We start from the raw sequence: 18,568 nt of genomic DNA on the forward strand, positions 1-18,568 counted from the left end.
TGAAGGACAACAATAGCAGCAGCAACAAAGAAGAATAATGAAAAAGCATAAATAGCAGTGTTATTCGACACCTAACAACAAACTGCCGTCTAAGTTTCGAGAGGATGAGTTAGTTGTTTGTGTGCGTAAGATGAGAATCTCAAAAACTGAAGCATATGCTAGGGGGTTTAAAATGTATAAAAATAAAGTAACTACTAATACACAGATATTCTTATTGTTGTATGAAACACAAACGCACACACACAACGATATAAATTTACACGTTTTAGCTTTGTTATTCATTTACATTCACTCACCCACTTCTCATGCCCCAAAATGAAATCATGTAAATTCGAAGTGAAAATCTGTTTTGAATGGAGACCAAAAAAATGTAAAAATGGATACAAAAAGAACATATTTTGTGTAGTGGGTTTATCTGGTTCCATAAAACTAACAAAAAAAACCAACTTGATTTAAGGATAACATTTATCTCCGTTACTACAATTTTCTATTTGTTAATGGTTAGATTTTTCGGAAAGATTTATAGTTTCGTGGTTATGTTAAAGTTAAAAATTAAAAATTATCAGTCGGCTTTGCCGACAGAGATATACCCTCAGCCTGTGTGAAGATACCCAAAAGGAAGATCGATATGGACCATTTTGGAAGTTAAACTGCATTTGGATAAAATATTAGGAGATCTTTGGATCCCCTTGGACCAAATCGGCATGCCCGTTTTAGAGATATAGTGCGTACCATTTTAGTGACATTTTTTAAACTTTTGTGGGGGAGGTACTTCGAACTTAAACCAAGTTTGAACAAAATATTACGAAGGCCAAAACTTGGGAACGAATGCTGATCCGTTCGAAACTTACCGTCCGCCACAACTACTGATGTCATAGGGGTTTTACAGCTTTCGGGTCATTTTCTCAGGAACTATAGACTTGCCCCTGAACAAGTTCCGTCGTAATGGCGACAACGAATACAAATTGCTACAACAGAAATCAAAGGGATTCGAGAGCAGCTTTTATACTGCACTTTTCGGAAATTTTGTGTGGGAGATACCCGAAGGAGTTGACATATATAGTCCATATTCGAACCTAATGTATGCCTCGTAGAAATATTACGATGTTCTCAGTATGGACCAACTTGGTTACTACCTTCGATAGTTACCGTGCACACCATTTTAGCGAAAAGCTTAGAACTTTTGTGAGGGAGGTACCAGAAGGAGTGGACCGATTTTCTCAGGAAGTATGGACTTGACCCTGATGAAACATGTACCGTCGTATAGGGGACAGTGAATACAAGTTGTTACAACAAAAATCGATTCAAAAGAGTTGGTACCCGAAAGAGTGGACAGATTGAGTCCATATTGGAACCTCATTTTCGTCTGGTAGAAGTTTCGCGATGTGCAAAGTATGGACCAAATCGGTTACTTCCTTCAAGAGTTATCGAGCATGGAGGAGGTACCGGAAGGAGTGGTCTGATATAACCCATCTTCGAAATTAAACTAAGTTTGGACAAATTATAAGGAAAGCCAAATTTTGGACCGAATCGGTTAATCCGTTCGAGATTTATCGTGCGCTCCAGCCAGACGGACATGGCTCAATCAACTCCAAATTGTCTGAAACACATTTCGTCCAAACATATTTGGGGTCTAAAACCATTATTTCGATGAGGCTCATTTTGCCCGTATGAAAGTGTATATACCCTCGTTAGCATAAATGCTGAGGGTATAAAAATAGCCATTAAATTCATTCCCGCCTGTGATTTATATTGAGAAGCTTATGTTTTCAAAGTATCCAATGTGTTTATTTAATTTAAAATTATATTAAAATTTAATCAATAGCAAAAGGAAGCTTATCGTCTGCTCCGTCGGAAAAGGTCGTAAGTCCACTTTTTTTGGAAATCGCGTTTTTGTTACAGGATGATAGTACAAGTCAAAACACGTCGTATGATACAAAGAAAATGGTAGTATGTCGCGTTTTTCTATGTGTTTTGCCATTGTCGGAAAAGGTCGTAAGTCCACAAAACGTACAAATTTGAGTACGAAAAAGTCGTAAGTCCACAGGAAAATGTATAATTTAAAAGAATACTACAGCTAATGTAGTTCAGATATAATGTTTAACGTCATCCATGGTTGGGGTACAATGTAAAGAACTAGCCTGCACCTTTGGATGATAATCGGATGATATTTGGCGGAGTCTGTGGACCAAACTTTTGAACAAAAATATGATCATTTCTATATTGCAACGAAAATTTACATTTGAAATCTATTTTCCCCTATAAGCGAACTGATTATGAAAGATGGACTTCTGGCCTTTTCATTGATACAAATTGGGATGCTGTATTTGTTCAAATACCTCATATATTGAAAAATTTGTAAAAAAAAATTAAAATTTGTACTGTTTTTACTGTCGTATATCTTACTTAACTTTATCAACTGGTAATTTGTGGTTTCTCTAGGGACATTTATTCACATAACGAGATTAGTCTGTATTCTGAATTCAATAAAGTAATACCCTCTAACGGACGGGTAACTGCAATGTTTATATTATTAAATGAATCTAAAATAATAATTGATTGAAATGTTATTAATCTAAGAAGGCATCATGATTTTTGCTAACAAAGAGCAGTATGAATTTGGAATGGAATTAGACCATGGTGTCATGGGTCTAGTTCCCTATGGTTTTCGCGGTGATTCTGAAAGCTCTGATGATAAACTTCCTAAACGCAGGAAGACATTGCACGCTAAAGATTCTACATGGTTTGCAGACAAAAACAAAAGATGCAGTGACTTGGGGCAGAAATACTTGGGAAGACAAAAAAGGACACTATTTGGATTACAATGTAGCTAAGAAACCACTTACAATAACGGAATTAATCATGAAATTTAATTAAAGGAAAAGGTCGAAATGCAAAAATGCAAGGCCGTAAGTACAATGTGTCATGTTTTATATTAAATATTAGCCGAACCGGTCCACGATGCTGGCCCAGTTATGAACAGTTCATGTTACCCTTTCTTATGTCAATTAAATTTTTTTGGCATCGCAAATTAGTTGGGATATGCAAGTGAATATCAATAACAAGTAAGAACGTCGTTAAATTCGCCTAGGCCGAACTTGTTATACCCTCCACCATGAGTTGTATTGAATTTTACTTCAATTAGTTTCCTTTCGTTTATGAAGTAGACTAAATAGCAAATTTCAGCAATTTCGGTAAAACAATGTGGCTAACCTTCCAAATACCGAAATTCGGGAGGCACCGTTCTATGGGGCTATATGAAGGCGTGGACCTATATAGACAAATTTATGGGAGAAAGTTTTATACCCGAAACGAAGAATGAATACCAAATTTCAGCCATTTCGGAGGAATATTGAGGCCACACCTTCAAAATACCGGAAATCGGGAGGTACCGTTCTATGGGTGTATATGAAGGCGTCAATACCAAACATCCTAGAAGTAATAGAAACTTCTATACCAAATCACGACGATCTATCTTAAAAATTGCGAGCCGTATCTTAATTTCAAAAGACGGACAGACGGTCATGGTTGTACCGACTTAGAGTTTTACTCTGGTCTTGTCTTATTGCTAAAATATGTACCCAGGATTGGGGAAACGGAATCGTTCGTAAGTTTTATATATATAGCGAATTTAAAAAATAGAGCACAGGTGTAACCCGCTCCTCCGAAATTCAACAAAATATATAGCCTACTTCCACCAAAGGACATCCCTGTGCATAATCTGAAAATTACATGGAATAAGTACTTAGTGTCGGAGATTGAACAACCGTTGCCTCGCAAATTAATTTTCTGACCGATACTTTCATAACTTTTGCAAAAGAGCGTTTTTTTAAAAAATAGGGCATGCCCCCGCCCCTCCGAAATTCAAAAAATATAAAGCCTATTTTCACCTCGGTTGTTCCTTGTATATTCTCTGAAATTTTTAAAAAAATCGGTTCAGCCGTTTTTGAGTCTATGCGGAACATACACACATTGTGTTTTATATATAGGATTTCACACAAAAGTTTTGGTCCATTCAACCCGCTAATAATTATCTCATCACCATGTTAAAGTGCAAGCTTATTCTTTGTCTTAAACTCAAATCATTCTTACATTTTCTCTCCGATCGGAATATTACTGCGATATACAGGACAGCTACAAAGTCAGGTAAAAATTGTGGATTTGGTCTTTCACACCTTTCGATCATAATCAACATCTAATGGGGTCACTTCTGGTCGGAACCCGACCTCTCTAGAAAATTTCGTGATGATCGGTAAAAATTGAGGCCTGGAGTTTTATTAAAATTGTTAATGGATGGACGGACACACATAGCTAGGTCGTTTTATCTTGTCAAGATATGAAAAAGTGGCAAGGGGAGGGAGTCTACGACGAATACTTCGCGCTGTTACACGAATATTGGACAAAACAAACTTATAATACCCTATCCACATTGTTTTGTAAAGTATAAATATTTTATTTTAAAAACGTCCGTAAATTGTAGGAAAAGGTCGTAAGTCCCTACAAAAATACAAAACTGTACAAGGAAAAGGCCGTAAGTCCAAAGACATCCAATTATCTCCCAAACGCGAAGGAATTTTATCAAACAAAGTACAGGTATTGAAGTGGAATAAATAAACGAAAAATACTGTCTTTACCACCATAATAAAATCTTTAATACAGAAAGCGCAGAAATGTTTTTTCTTCCTCCTGAAAAATTTATTGAAAGGGACTTACGACCTTTTCCGACGGAGCAGACGTTATGTAATAATGGCCCTTACATATCGACAATATCGACACAACATCCCCGAAGGGACGAGCGAGACTTCTGTAATATCAATTTTTTATCGCCGAGTCCAAACTTCGTACCTAACAATGCCACTTGTAGGGAAGTTTTTCTTGGATGAAATGTAAGCTAACATTATGCTGAGGGGATTTGCCACCACCGACAATTTGGATGTTCTGGTCAGGGATTAAACCGCAGACATTCTAAGTGCAAAGCGCACTTGTCACGGCGACCCTTAGATTATTATTTTATATAGTAACGTCCTATTTTATAATTAGAAAGTCCTCTTGAAAAAATAGCTTAGGTCAGAGTCTGGCGTATAACAACAAAAATTGAAGCACAAATTGTTGTCATTATGTAAGTGCGTGGGTTTTCAATGAGTGAAATTGTGTGTGGAGAGCGTAACGCTTATTGACAGCAAAAGTGCACATATTGAGTTTGGCTTAGGTTTAAGTATTGGCGATGCCTCCACATAAAAGAATTCTCCGATTATTAGTAAATTGAACCTGTTATTAAAGTTCCTCTAGGCAATCTGATTTCTCCTAAAGAGATCGGTCTTCGCTGACCCTACGTCACAAAATACATTTGAATTGACCACTTTTCCTGCATGGAACCGGTGATACCATTCCGGCATTGTGGCAGCCTAACTGTAGAAGTATGCCACGAACTTCTGATATACTTGTTCTAATATCAGCCCGAAAATACTGCAGTGCTCTGGGAACAGACACTCGAGCTAACTATTTTTAGCCGTCTATGTATCTCTCTACGTTGTTAATCAATCTGCAGCAGATAAGACAAAGTGCAAAGAGCAGCCTCAATTTTATTAACCGGAGCTCAAAGAAGTACTCCATAAGCCACTCTGAATGCAAAATTGAACTTCCAGGATATGAGGTTCAATATTAAATGTTAAATTGGAATTGGAATTTTGGGGCGACAGCAACTGGACATGTATGAATGTCTGTAATCGAGGTAACCCTCCCCTGGACGGTCTCGCTTTTTAAACGGACAGTAGTGTATTACAAGCTGAGATCTTCGCGATTGGGAAAACAGCAGATTTGAAAAAGTCTGGATGCAGAAATCTTTAAACAGGTGAGTTCTCTGTCGATTGCCAAGCGGCTCTTAAAGCCATCCTTTAGCATTAAATCTCAAGCCGTTCTTGAGTCCAGAACAGCCCTGAAAACCCTTACAAATGCTTTCCGACTTTGGGAAACGACAAAGGAGATGAACTCGCTAGATATGGATCACAGTCAACAAATCTGACTGACCATTGATGTCACCACTTTATTCGAGTAAATAAAACGTTCTTTGATGAAAGAACCAAAGAATCATGTCATAATGAACCAAGGTGCAGCGTGCCCAAAGCACTTGGCCAACTCAAATCAATCATCAGAAAAAAACACTTATTGACTTTAATAATAAAGCTATTAGGGTACTGACACGAGTCATTACAACTTTCTTCAAAGTCTCATATTTTATTCAAACATACAGCCTGATATCATCAGTTGTATTATCAATTGTTCAAAATGGCTGGTTCGGCGTAACCTAAATTCGTAAACCCTTTCCGCAACGGATTTATGCCATCAATACTACTAATACGTTGGGTGCCACCGTGGTGCAATGCAAGCAACATCAAACAATTGTCAACGATGGCAAAATACCCCTCTGGCCACATTTCCTGAGTATTTCAGCCATGTAAAACTTTTCTACAAGTGGTGTCTTAAGACACGCCGTTCGGACTCGGCGATAAACTGTAGGTCCCATATCATTGAGCTAATATGAACTCATTGATATGAGAGAAGTCTCCCTTGTCCCATCTGGGATGTTTGTGGAACAATTATATATACTCCTAATACGTTATGTCTATCTACAATATATTCACTCTTTCTACGTTTCTTCACAGTTTTTCTCTCATCTCTTTGCAGGTACTTTGTACTTTGGTAGATACATTTTCATCCGACCAAAATGTCTCTCATCGAAATAGAGGTTTAGACCCTATGTATGTTGGGATAAAATCCGTTTCAGCCAATTTTTAGTGGATTTGGCAATGTTCGTCCGTCTACCTGTCTGACCGGCTAAAGCCGGTCTCCGCAACAACAAAACTACATGCAGATCTCTGGAATACCTACAATACATTAATTCTTAATTAAACGCTAATTGCTCTGAATTAACTAACACAAGTCAAACAATGTTACTAATCCATCGGATTAAATATGCGACACCAACTTCTTGCGTTAATCCATATGGACCAAGATTAAGGTTTATTAAGATCACAAACCTCCGATTAAAATTCAATGACCACATAGATCACAAAAGATCTCGACCGATAGTGTGAAAATTATAGAGGAAATTTACCAGATTCGGTCCCTTCTAGTTTTCTAATAACATATTTACCCATTACTGATATTGAAATTATTTAATTTTTTTAACTTCAATTTATTATAAGATTTAAATCTCCCCCGAACTTAACAAATTATAAATTAAACTCCACTCATGCTATGAACAACATTTTGCATATGTGTGTATTGTAAACACAGACTGAGACACACACAACGATATGTTCATTGGCTGCCTGGTTGGTTGGCTGGGGGTGGAGATCAATGAAATCTATTAAAATCAAGTGACAAAAGTCAGTAAATGTCAACCACAAACAGTAATGACAGCGTTTGTCTGAATAAAGGTTGGGTGTGTGTGTGTGTGCGAGATTTTGTGCAAAATCAACAAGAGACAGTGAAAGCAAAGCACAAAAAAAACGGACAGCAAACAAATCGAAAATGAAATGAAAAACTTTTTACACTCCAATTAAAAGGAAAACAATGGAAAAAACAGCAATGAAACAATGGGAAAACACACTCACACTACAACAGCTACACTTACACAAACAGACAATTGCTTGGTTTACTGCGGTATACTATGATGGAACAATTTTTGGCTTTCTTTTTATTTTAAATAGCTGTAGCAGAACCAAAATACACATATGAGGCATGCCACAGGAAATGAAGCTTCAAAATTGGAATTATCCAAAAGGCATTCGTTGTAAAATCACATTGTAGAGGATTTTTAGAAAGTTTTTCTTTCTATTTAAATCAAAAAATTGATGTGTTTAGTTTCTTATTAAATTATGGTAAGCCATAACTCAAAACTCCTTTCACCCAATATTGGCAATATTTCCGTGGAAAATCCCATACAACCCCTATGTGTGTTGGTTATGTTTCTCATATCACAGATCATGAAGAGATAAGTTTTTTTTTTATTTCAGATATTGAGTTATCAGGATTGAGGAGACGAAAATGACCAATAACGAATGTGGGGAATATGTTACTGTGGACATTAATACAACTGTAAATGGGATTGAATTTATTTAAATGGCGAAGAAAAAAGAAACAAACTATTAAACCATGACAAATATTTTAAAGAGACTATTTGGTAGAAAGTTTACACTTTGATAAAAAAAATATTTAATGGTAGAAAAAGAAAGTAAAGTAGGATAAATCGTCCTATAAGCACAAATTCTTTGGTGATCTTTGCATGAATTTAGACACATATAATTAGTTGTGAGTTCAAGTAGTCGACAAAACACCGCAACATTTTTCAACCAGCGGAACCATAAGTTCAGTGTTATGTTGGCCTTCATTTCCTGAGTATTGCCGTTATATAAAACTTGTCTACAAGTGCTGTCGTATTATGTCCGAAGCACCATTTGCACTCGCCCATCGGACTGGACACTTCTTTGGAGAAGTCGTGAAAAAAAATGTTTGTTATTCCCAGCATTTGATAACCATGATTACTAAAGTAAATCGTGGGTTTTATTTTATTTATATGAATTTCTATTAACTTTAAAATCTGATTTGTAGTGTAAATTTTTATTAAGCATTTGCTTTATTTATTAGTTTTTCACTTAATTTCAGTTTTTGTTGTATTCTCTCTCTCTCTCATATATATATGTTTTGATCATTTAGTTTTAGCTGCATTGTGACGTAGGGGATGGAAGATACCAAGGAACGGTCCTGACCGGTTTTAACATGGCAAAGCCCAGGATTTATCTTGGTCCCTCTTTCATCTCAAGTGGACACTGACCTCCCAGTGGTGTCACCTGGGGAACTGCCTTTAACACCCGTTAAAGGTAGTGAGCTAACATGTGTCGCGCGTTCACCCTTAAGAACGTTAAAAACTTGCGGTTTGGGCGTCGGGTTAGTGACCCTCCCCTAGAAAAAACATCCTACTATAAAAAAAATGAAAAGAAAAATAAACCCCTCTAAAGTTGACGAACCCCGCAACGTTTAAAGGACCATGATCTGCGAATCTGCACCTGGAATGTACAAGGCCGATATTACTGCCATACAGGAAATACGATGGATTGGGAAAGGCGTCACAACAACACCTAAAGGTGACGCACTGTATTATAGCTGCCATGACGTAAAGCATGAGTTTGGTTGCGGATTCGTAGTTAGTCGGAGACTAAAACATCTGGTATCCAGCTTCACCCCAGTGAATGAAAGACTTGCTGCAATTCGAATAAAAGCTAAATTCTTCAACATCAGCTTTATTTGCGCTCATACTCCCACTGAAGAAAAGGACAAACATATCAAAGATATATTTTACGAGCGCTTAGAAGAAACATATGACCGTTGCCCTGCCCATGACATTAAAATCATTCTAGGCGATTTTAATGCCAAAATTGGAAAGGAGAATATCTTTGGCCCAACAGTCGGGAAATTCAGTTTCCACAGTGAAACATCTGACAATGGTATGAGGCTGATAGACTTTGCAACTGCAAAAAAACATGGTAGTTAGCAGTACCAGATTTAATCATCTCGATATTCATAAGGGCACCTGGCTGTATCCAGATCAGAAAACAAGAAATCAAATTGATCATGTTGTGCTAGATGGAAGACATTCATCGAGCGTGTTGGATGTACGATCGTTCCGAGGCGCAAATATTGATTCGGACCACTACCTTGTTGCAGCAAAGGTACGCACCCGCTTAAACGTAGCAAACAAAGTACGAACAGACACAACACGAAAGTTAGACATCGGTAAGCTGCAATCACAACAGATAGCCAAAGCATATTCACCTCAACTAGCCCAATTGCTTAATCAATCGATAACATATCAGCGCAATGGCAAATCATTACCAACTCCATGCAAACAGCCGCAAAATCCATACTTGGATACCAGAGACCCCCACCAAGGAATCCATGGTATGATCAGGAGTGTCATGCTGCCACTGAAGCGAAAAATGCGGCATATAGGGCTACTTTACAATCCGTAGCAACGCGTAGCGCACGAGAGAAATACAGGGAGAAAAGGAGAGAGGAGAAACGTCTTTTCCGCAGGAAAAAGAGAGAGATGGAAAAGCGGGAGTGTGAAAAAATAGAGATGTACAAGAGCCAGAATGAAGTCTGAAAATTCTACCAAAGAGTCAAGCATCAAACTGATGGCTTTGGTACAGGCACATCCTCCTGTAGAGACCAGCAAGGTAATTTGGTAACTGATACATATAGTGTGCTAATGATATGGAAAGAACATTTTTCAAAATTGTTGGTATCCAATAGCAGCGAAGACGACGAAGATACCACAGTCCCAATCCCAGAAGATGGTATTGAATGTATACCGCCCAGCTAAGATGAGGTAAAGCCAGCAATAAATCGGCTGAAGAATAATAAGGTAGCAGGAGCCGATGGCTTACCAGCCGAGCTGTTCAAAACCGGAGGCGACACGCTGATAAAGTGTATTCATCAGCTAGTAAGCACCATCTGGCAGAAAGAACGAGTACCCGAGATTGGAACCTGAGTATCCTGTGCCCCCTCCACAAGAAGGGAGATAAGACAGTGTGCTCCAATTACAGGGGCATAAGTCTACTCCCTATTGCCTACAAGATCGTGTCAGGGATATTGTGCGAACGACTAAAGCCCATGGTCAACGAAATAATTGGACCATACCAATGCGGCTTTAGACCTGGCAAGTCCACCATTGACCAGATATTTACCCTGCGGCAAATCCTGGAGAAGACCCAAGAGATGTAGATCGACACCTACCACCTTTTTTTCGATTATAAAGCAGCCTTCGACAACCGTCGACGTCAAAAGAAGTGGCACAATCTACACCAATAGTCACATCTTACTTGCTTATGCTGATGATATAGACATCATGGACCATCAGTAAAAGAAGTAACTGATACCTTTGTGAAGGTCGAAGGAGAATCTGCTAAAGTGGGTCTGGCGGTAAACGGTGAGAAGACCAAGTTGATGGTGTCGACGCGCAATGCGTCCACTGAGCTCGGACCGAATGTGGAAGTTGGTTCCTATAATATTGAGGTAGTAAAAGACTTCGTCTACCTCGGCACCTCCGTAAACACAACAAACGACATCAGTTGTGAAATAAAAAGAAGAATTGTATTGGCCAATAGATGCTACTTTGGTTTAAGTAAGCAGTTTAAAAACAAAGCCACATATCGTCAAACAAAAATAACGCTCTACAAAGCACTGATACTACTATGGCTCCGAAGCCTGGGAACTTACGCAAGCAGACATGACAGTGCTTGGTGTGTTTGAGAGAAAAATTCTTCGAACGATCTACGGACCAATCAGCGTTGACGGTGAATATCGACGTCGCATGAACCACGAGCTGTATCTGCTATACAACGACATCAATATTGTTAAACGTATCGAGATGCAGCGATTGCGTTGGCTAGGCCATACCATAAGAATGAGCGATGATGAACCCGCTAAAAAGGCGTATAAACACGGACCGCTTGGCGGTGCACGCAGAATTGGCAGGCCAAGGAATAGATGGCGCAAACAAGTGGATGATGAGATGAAAAGGCGCGGTATTCCAGAGTGCGAAGCAACAAATAGAGAGAAATGGAGATCTTTTCTTAGTTCGGCCTATGGAACAAATGTTCTGTAATGGGCCAGCTAAGTAAGTAAGTGACGTCATTCATTATTGCCCCTTCTATTCTGTCGTCCATTTGTTGTTTACATGCAATGTGTCCTTCTTTGGAACGGCGGTGCCGAAGTTTTTCGGCAATTTACACACATACGACCCGAATGCATGGAAACAGCGTACGAAAGAGAAATAATGTTTCGTAGCGTGCGTGCATTAAAACACAAACACACAGTCATAAGTTGCTAATAGTTTAAATACATTCACATTTTGGTCTGTTCTCTTCTTGGTCACCCATGGTTTACATTCATCCGTCTGTTTGTATGTCTGTATGTGTATTTTCCAATCGATTGACCACTGTAAAACATCCTAGATTGAGGATTCTAGAACAAGCTATGCTTCAGAAATCGAGTATCGGAGAATAGCAGGTGGATGAGTTAGTTATAATTTAGAATGCGAATTAAAATCATCAGCTAAGTAAAGTAAAGATTAACCTAAATAAATTAAAAATGTGTCCATAGTAGAGTTAAGCTGTGTAGTTAGTAAAGTAAAGTCGTAAATAAAGTAAAGTCAATGCGGAATTGTAAGACTCGTAATCTAAACGAAGCCGAGTTTTATTTGTTACAAATCGTATCGGGAAATAAAACAATGTCTACGCGGAGTTGAGACAAACCTATTTCCTTAACAATATGTTAAGACCACCATCGTATAAAACAATTTAGAGTCGATTTAGCTATGTCAATCTGTATGCCTGGTTCAAACCCAGTTAAAACGATTTTGAGTCACTGTGCAATGTCAATCAAATCTTGTCGCTACCTCAAAGATACCCAATATTGAATATTCTGTATATTTTCTTTCCTCCCATCTTCATACCTTTCAAGTTAATTACTACCACCACTACATGTATCAATTTTACCATTACCATCCTTGTTTTTTGGTCCATTTTCTCTTAAAACCTATTGACCCAACCAAAAAAATACGGTTCTTCAAATTTATTCAATTATTTTTCAAGACTGTTTACAGTGACCTATTCAAACACTCAAGCGATACTTATTTGGACTTCCTATTGCTACCCTTGCCTTGGCCTGCCCATCCACCAACAAATAGGATGTTTATGCTTTTCCTTCAAGTAAATGGAAGGCAATCATTGAACTTTAACATCAATTTTACAATTGTGTGTTTAAGGATGGTTCATCATTGAACCATGTTGTTGTTATTGTTGCTGTTGTTATTGCCACATTTATCCCTACAGCCAAAAATTCTGGTCAATAGTTATCAAAATGTATAGGAAAATCAAATAATTCTAAAAGCAAAATTACAATCCTTTCAATATTTCCACTCTATTCAAAGATGCTGTTGATGATGGCCAAGGATTAGTTAATGGCCGGACATGGTAAAGTAGCAACAACAACAAATAATGCCTTTTCGACTGAAAGTAATCACAAACCAATAGATTGTATTTTATATACATACAATGCATACAGAGCAGCAACAACAACAATCAATAACTCCACTAACGAAATTCGAATATCTAATTGAAAATGCATCGTTAATACGTTGTGTGTGTATGTGTGGGCGATTGTTGGTATGTGTGGTTCGGAATTTAACATTTTTAAATAAGTAAAGTAGAATGGACCCACCAATTTCAACTTGGCTGGTAAGAGGGTTAAACAAAACAAATCCCATTTCTAATTCGTTTCAAAGTATTAAAGAGACAAAAACATTTTGCTTTCGGGGAAAAAGAAAGATTTATTTGAGTCTATCTACCTTTAGGGCAACAAAATTTGATGAAAATAGACAGAACTGAAAACCATTCCACCCCACCTGCCTCCCCCACTAACCACAATAAATTGCAAACCCATGTCTAACTCAGAGCTTATCTTTGCTTAACTTGAAAGTGTTAAAAAAGGATACCTTAATATCCTTACATTCAATGTGCTAAATAGACTGTCGATTAGGATTTGTTAGAAGTGGCAGTTTAACAAGGAGGAGAATTCCCAAACCAAAAAATAAAAATAAAAACAACAACTTAATGTTCACATAAATGAAACATTATTCTGTTAAATGTAACACTAAGGGAGATAATGTATCAATTTTGGGTAGAGAAGGGAGTTAAAATAACCAGACACCCACTACACTATGGCGACAAGTTAAATGGGTTTCCCGTAAAAAAGTCTTGTTCTGGCGTGTTTCTTGTTTCCTTCTCCATGGAGGCCAATTAATACATAATTAATTTTAATTTGGCATTATCCTTTTTTACTTGTCATTTTGTTGAAGTTGCACACGAGAGAAATAGAGGAAAGAAGAAAAAAAGGACAAATGGGAACTAAAAATCCCTTTTATTGACACATTGACAGTCCATTGAAGTCGGGTTTGTATAAAGCTGCAGCTGCCACAGAAGCGGCCAACAAATCACAACATCACGATGCCAAGCAATGAGAGTGAAAACCATAACACAATAATGATGCAAGCGATAATAATAACACTGACGAAGATAATGATAATGACGGTTATATCCATATCCTTGTGCATACACACTCCCCCAAACCCCTCTACTCATTACAAACAAGGCAAACACAGAAACAAAGGAGAACAAAAACAAACTTAAGAACATACTTATACAGAGGCTAAAACGAGAGTAAATACCATCAATGATTAATGTAATTTCACGCGCCACTTAACATTATCCTACCAAGGACATATTACTTAATTGGAAAGCTTATACAGCAGCAGCAGTGGCAGCAACAGAACAAGCAAAACTTAAAAGCCACTGTGTTCTTCTTTACTACAGCTGCAATTCAAACAGTCGTACCGCACATTCGCTTGCCCGCCTTAAACATCGTCATCATCACCATCATCTTTAGCACCATCCATTGCAGGGCTACAATTTCACTTTGAACACCAGATGCTGCTGATGATGATGAAGAGGAGACAGAAAGTGAACGAGCGCGCAAATTACAAAAAAGGGAATTGCTAACAAACGTTAAACATTGCGAAAAAGTGGAATATAGGGGTCGTACGTTTATTCTTTCATTCGCTTCACTTGTATTGCAGCATTGCCTGATAGAGTGCATTGCCGCACTGTGAACACATTGGCATACGAGTACATACAGACGTGCTTACAATCCATAAAGGTACTTACACTGAGAGAAATTGATAGTGAACTATTTCTTGGTGCCAATGAACGCAAAAAACAGAACGATTCCCGTACCAATCACACAAAGTCATAAACTTTTCAGTTTCTCTGAATCGTTTCGCTCTCAAAACAAAACAAAACCACAAACGTTTCAATGCAAAAATACGAAAACCGTACAGAATTGTTTCATTCACCACCGAAACAAAAAGAATTTTTAGCAAACATTTGCTGTGCGAAATGATCAATGACACACACACACATTGGATTGCTTAACAACCCTATCAGCCAGCATCAACATGCTTGGAACATACTACGATTGATGTTTTCAACCACCAAACGAATAATTCATGTGTTTTGAACTCTTTCGTTTTCTATTTGTTGTTGTGGAATTGAGAACTTTTTACTTTCCCATAGTCGTTGTTTTAATATTGTATTAAATCAACTTTAATTTATTAGTGGGAAAAATTGGCGATGTTTACCAAGGGGTAAGTCAGGGAAGACTATAGTTTGAGATCTCGCCACAGATCGTCATCAGTTCCCTTGTTTCTTGTTTTTCAACAAGAAACGTTTTATACCCAAATAGATAAGTGTCCAAAGAAACACTCTGATCGAGAATTTCTTCGGCACTACCTAAACTCTAGCAACTTCACTTGCAAACAAAACCAAATCTTTCCCACTGCTATGCTTTCGTTGAGTCTCAAAGAAAACCACATAAATGATTTGTTGGTATTGCCTATTAACAGCAATAAACCACACATTTGACGGTGCCCTGTCTCACAATTAGGAGGGTTGGCGTTTTTTTTATTTAGGATGACGACTTCTATTTTGCTTTTCAAAATAGTCAGGCTTAGGTAGTGCCAAAGAAATTATCGATCAGAGTATGGGACACTTGTGTATTTGAGCGAGCAATTGACACTTGGGTATAAAAAGCTTCTTGTTGAAAAACAAGAAACAAGGGAACTGATCTGAAACTATAGTCTTCCCTGCCTTACACCTTGGTAAACATCGCCAATTTTTCCCACTAATAAATTAAACTTATTTCGGCTATGTGATGGTATTTTCGATATTTGCAAAAAAATCAAAAAAATATGTATATAACCCTTTGTTTTTGTTTCATTTGCAGCTGTGGATTGAGAAAATACCCACACTTAAAAATAAAAAAAAATAAAACAACGATCTGCACGATTTCGAGCAACTTTTCTCCCTTATTCGAATGACATAACAAATTGGGTATACTCGATCACTTTTATTACTCGCAGTAGTACTCCCGGTGTTCTGCAGCATTGAAAAGTATCGATAATATTGTCGTATATGACATACCGCCCTCTTTATTTCAACTTTTTTAAACCAGTTGTATGGAAAGGCAAACACAAGAGTATACTTTAGGGCGGAATATTTAAATTAATTATCACATTATAAGACAAAAAGAGTGAACAAGCGAAGCATGTGCGCTCTCTTCGAGTTTCATAAAACTGGTATAATCAATTTTTTTATTCTACTCGCAGGAGTACTCCCGGAGATCTGCTTAGGATTAAAAAAATCGATATTATTGTCTTATATGATATACCGCCATCTTTACGTCAACTTTATTAGGCCAGTTGTATCAGAAGACAAAGTGAAGTGTATACTTTAGGGTGGAATATATAAATTAATTATTATAGTATAAAGCAAAAACAGTGAAACTGGAATTTCCGTAATAAAACTGGTCATTTAAGGGAAACTTATCGACGGGCCAAGCAAAACCTTTTTGTCCTGCTTTAGTGAAACAAATATTAATTACTAAGAGAGGTCAAGATATGCGATCAAATGTTTTTTACCTAAACAACGAATCAAAAGAAGCCTGTTCTGCCAAATCAAATTATTTATTAATTAATTTAAAGGGCTTTGGTTTTGTAAACTAGGAAAATGTCAGGTGTTGACATTAATTTCTGCCAGCACTCAAATAAGAAGCCTGTTCTGCCAAAACAAATTATTTATTAATTAATTTAAAGGAATCTGGTTTTGTAAACTAGGAAAATGGCAGGTGTTGACATTAATTTCTGCCAGCACTCAAATAAGTTGGATCTGAAAGAGACTTTTAAAGCCAAAATCTTGAAATCTAGCAAGATTGATGCCACGGTAGAATGAAATTTAAAAAACAAGAACTGTGTTTGTACTCTGAACCATAACGACATCTATATTTCAACTTTTACGTGAGTTATGGTTATTAAGGTCAATTTATGAGCATACTTTGAGGCGAAATATATAAATAATAAACGAAATACTTACCCCCTGTTTCTATAACTAATTTTTGTTCGTTCATCTATATTCGTAATAATTTAGACACTCATAGCTCAGCCCCCAGATGACATACGGACCTAATTTTTCGTAGACGCGTTCCATATATAGTTATGAATTCCTCTTTGTAAACTCAGAGCTCTACATTTGCGCTAAGGAGAGTAAATCGATCTACAAAATTTGACAATTCGTGTGAGAAGAATAAAAGTTTTTACAAAAACAGGGGGTTAGAACTTTAAGTGAAAAAAGTGAAACATTACCCAGGCTATGATTAGATAAAGTGTGTTGTGCAATACGGGTTTATTAGACTTTTGAGGTGAATAACTTACATCCCAATAGGACCTTAAGCATAAGCCATGCATAGTGGGCATATCTTGACATTTACAATATATTTTGTACAGTGCCACAAATCTTGTTGTGTTGCTAGGGGTTTAAAAATTAGAAAAATAAAGCAATACACCTACAGACATCAAATTTTTTTTATAAAATACAATTGAAATACACACATTTGAAAGCTTAAAAACCTGAGGGTTCCTCAGTTCATTCGACCAAAATAATTGTCCATCTGGTAGATTTAAGTTAATTTAGATGAATTTCTGTTAATTAAGAATTTGAATTGTAACACAATTTTTTATTAAGAATTTAGTTTATTTGTATCAGTTTTACAACAACAACTAATGTATAGAACAAAGGTGTTCAAAAGGTGCCCTTCTGCTCTCGTTGTGTGTCAATTTGCTCACACACACATTTTAAAAAGAGAATATTTGTTTTTGTTTTGAAAGTTTTCAAAACACAAATTCTTTCTACGGCAAAAGACAACCCAACATACTACAAAAAAGTTTTAAAATACATGTGTAATAACTGGAAAATGATCTAAACGGTATCCTATATGAAATATTTAACAGACACGCTTATTGTAGGTGTATTTGTGTAGAAGAAGAATACGCTTATACATATTTCATAAAATTACACAAAATGGTATGTTGGGAAATTATGAAATTATGGTATCCCAGTCAGCATTTTTTGAAAATTTTAATCAAATTCGAGTCTTTTTTGATCCGACTGCACGATTAAAAAGCTAGAATATGAGCTCATTTTCTGATCATAAATGACTCCTTTGTCGGTAGGAAAACATAACCTCAGGCGACTCTTCTAAACAAATCACAAATGAGTCTTTTTCGAGTCGTATTTCAATCATTTATTGGTGTTTTGTTGATTAATTTCGGACCCTTTTTCGAGTCTTTTTAGAGTCATGTTTATAATCATTTATGAGTCTTTAGGGAGTCATTTATGAGTCTTTTTGTTAGACGAAATAAATTAAAAAAATTTTATTTTTTATTCTTCTTTGTTTCTTTCTTTTGTTTTATAGTCTTTTCTGCTTTGTTATGTCTTTTAATTATCCTTTATGTTGCATGGTGGTTAGTATACTGCTTCTTCATTTCACTTGGCAAAACCTGTTGTGTTGTGTTTGTCTGTACCTTTAATATTATACGTTACATTTATATCAAAAT

General features: G+C 36.8%; 1 protein-coding gene across 10 annotated transcripts in view; it reads right to left on the bottom strand.

Annotated features, from left to right (window-relative positions):
• Window positions 1-18,568, bottom strand: part of LOC141387003 (uncharacterized) — a 321,944-nt gene that overhangs the window by 220,393 nt on the left and 82,983 nt on the right. The gene's annotated exons all lie outside the window — the stretch shown is intronic.

This window comes from Musca autumnalis, unplaced genomic scaffold, assembly GCF_047663935.1.
Source record: "Musca autumnalis isolate F117 unplaced genomic scaffold, ASM4766393v1 scaffold_5, whole genome shotgun sequence".
In the NCBI taxonomy this organism is placed as follows: Eukaryota; Metazoa; Arthropoda; class Insecta; order Diptera; family Muscidae; genus Musca; species Musca autumnalis.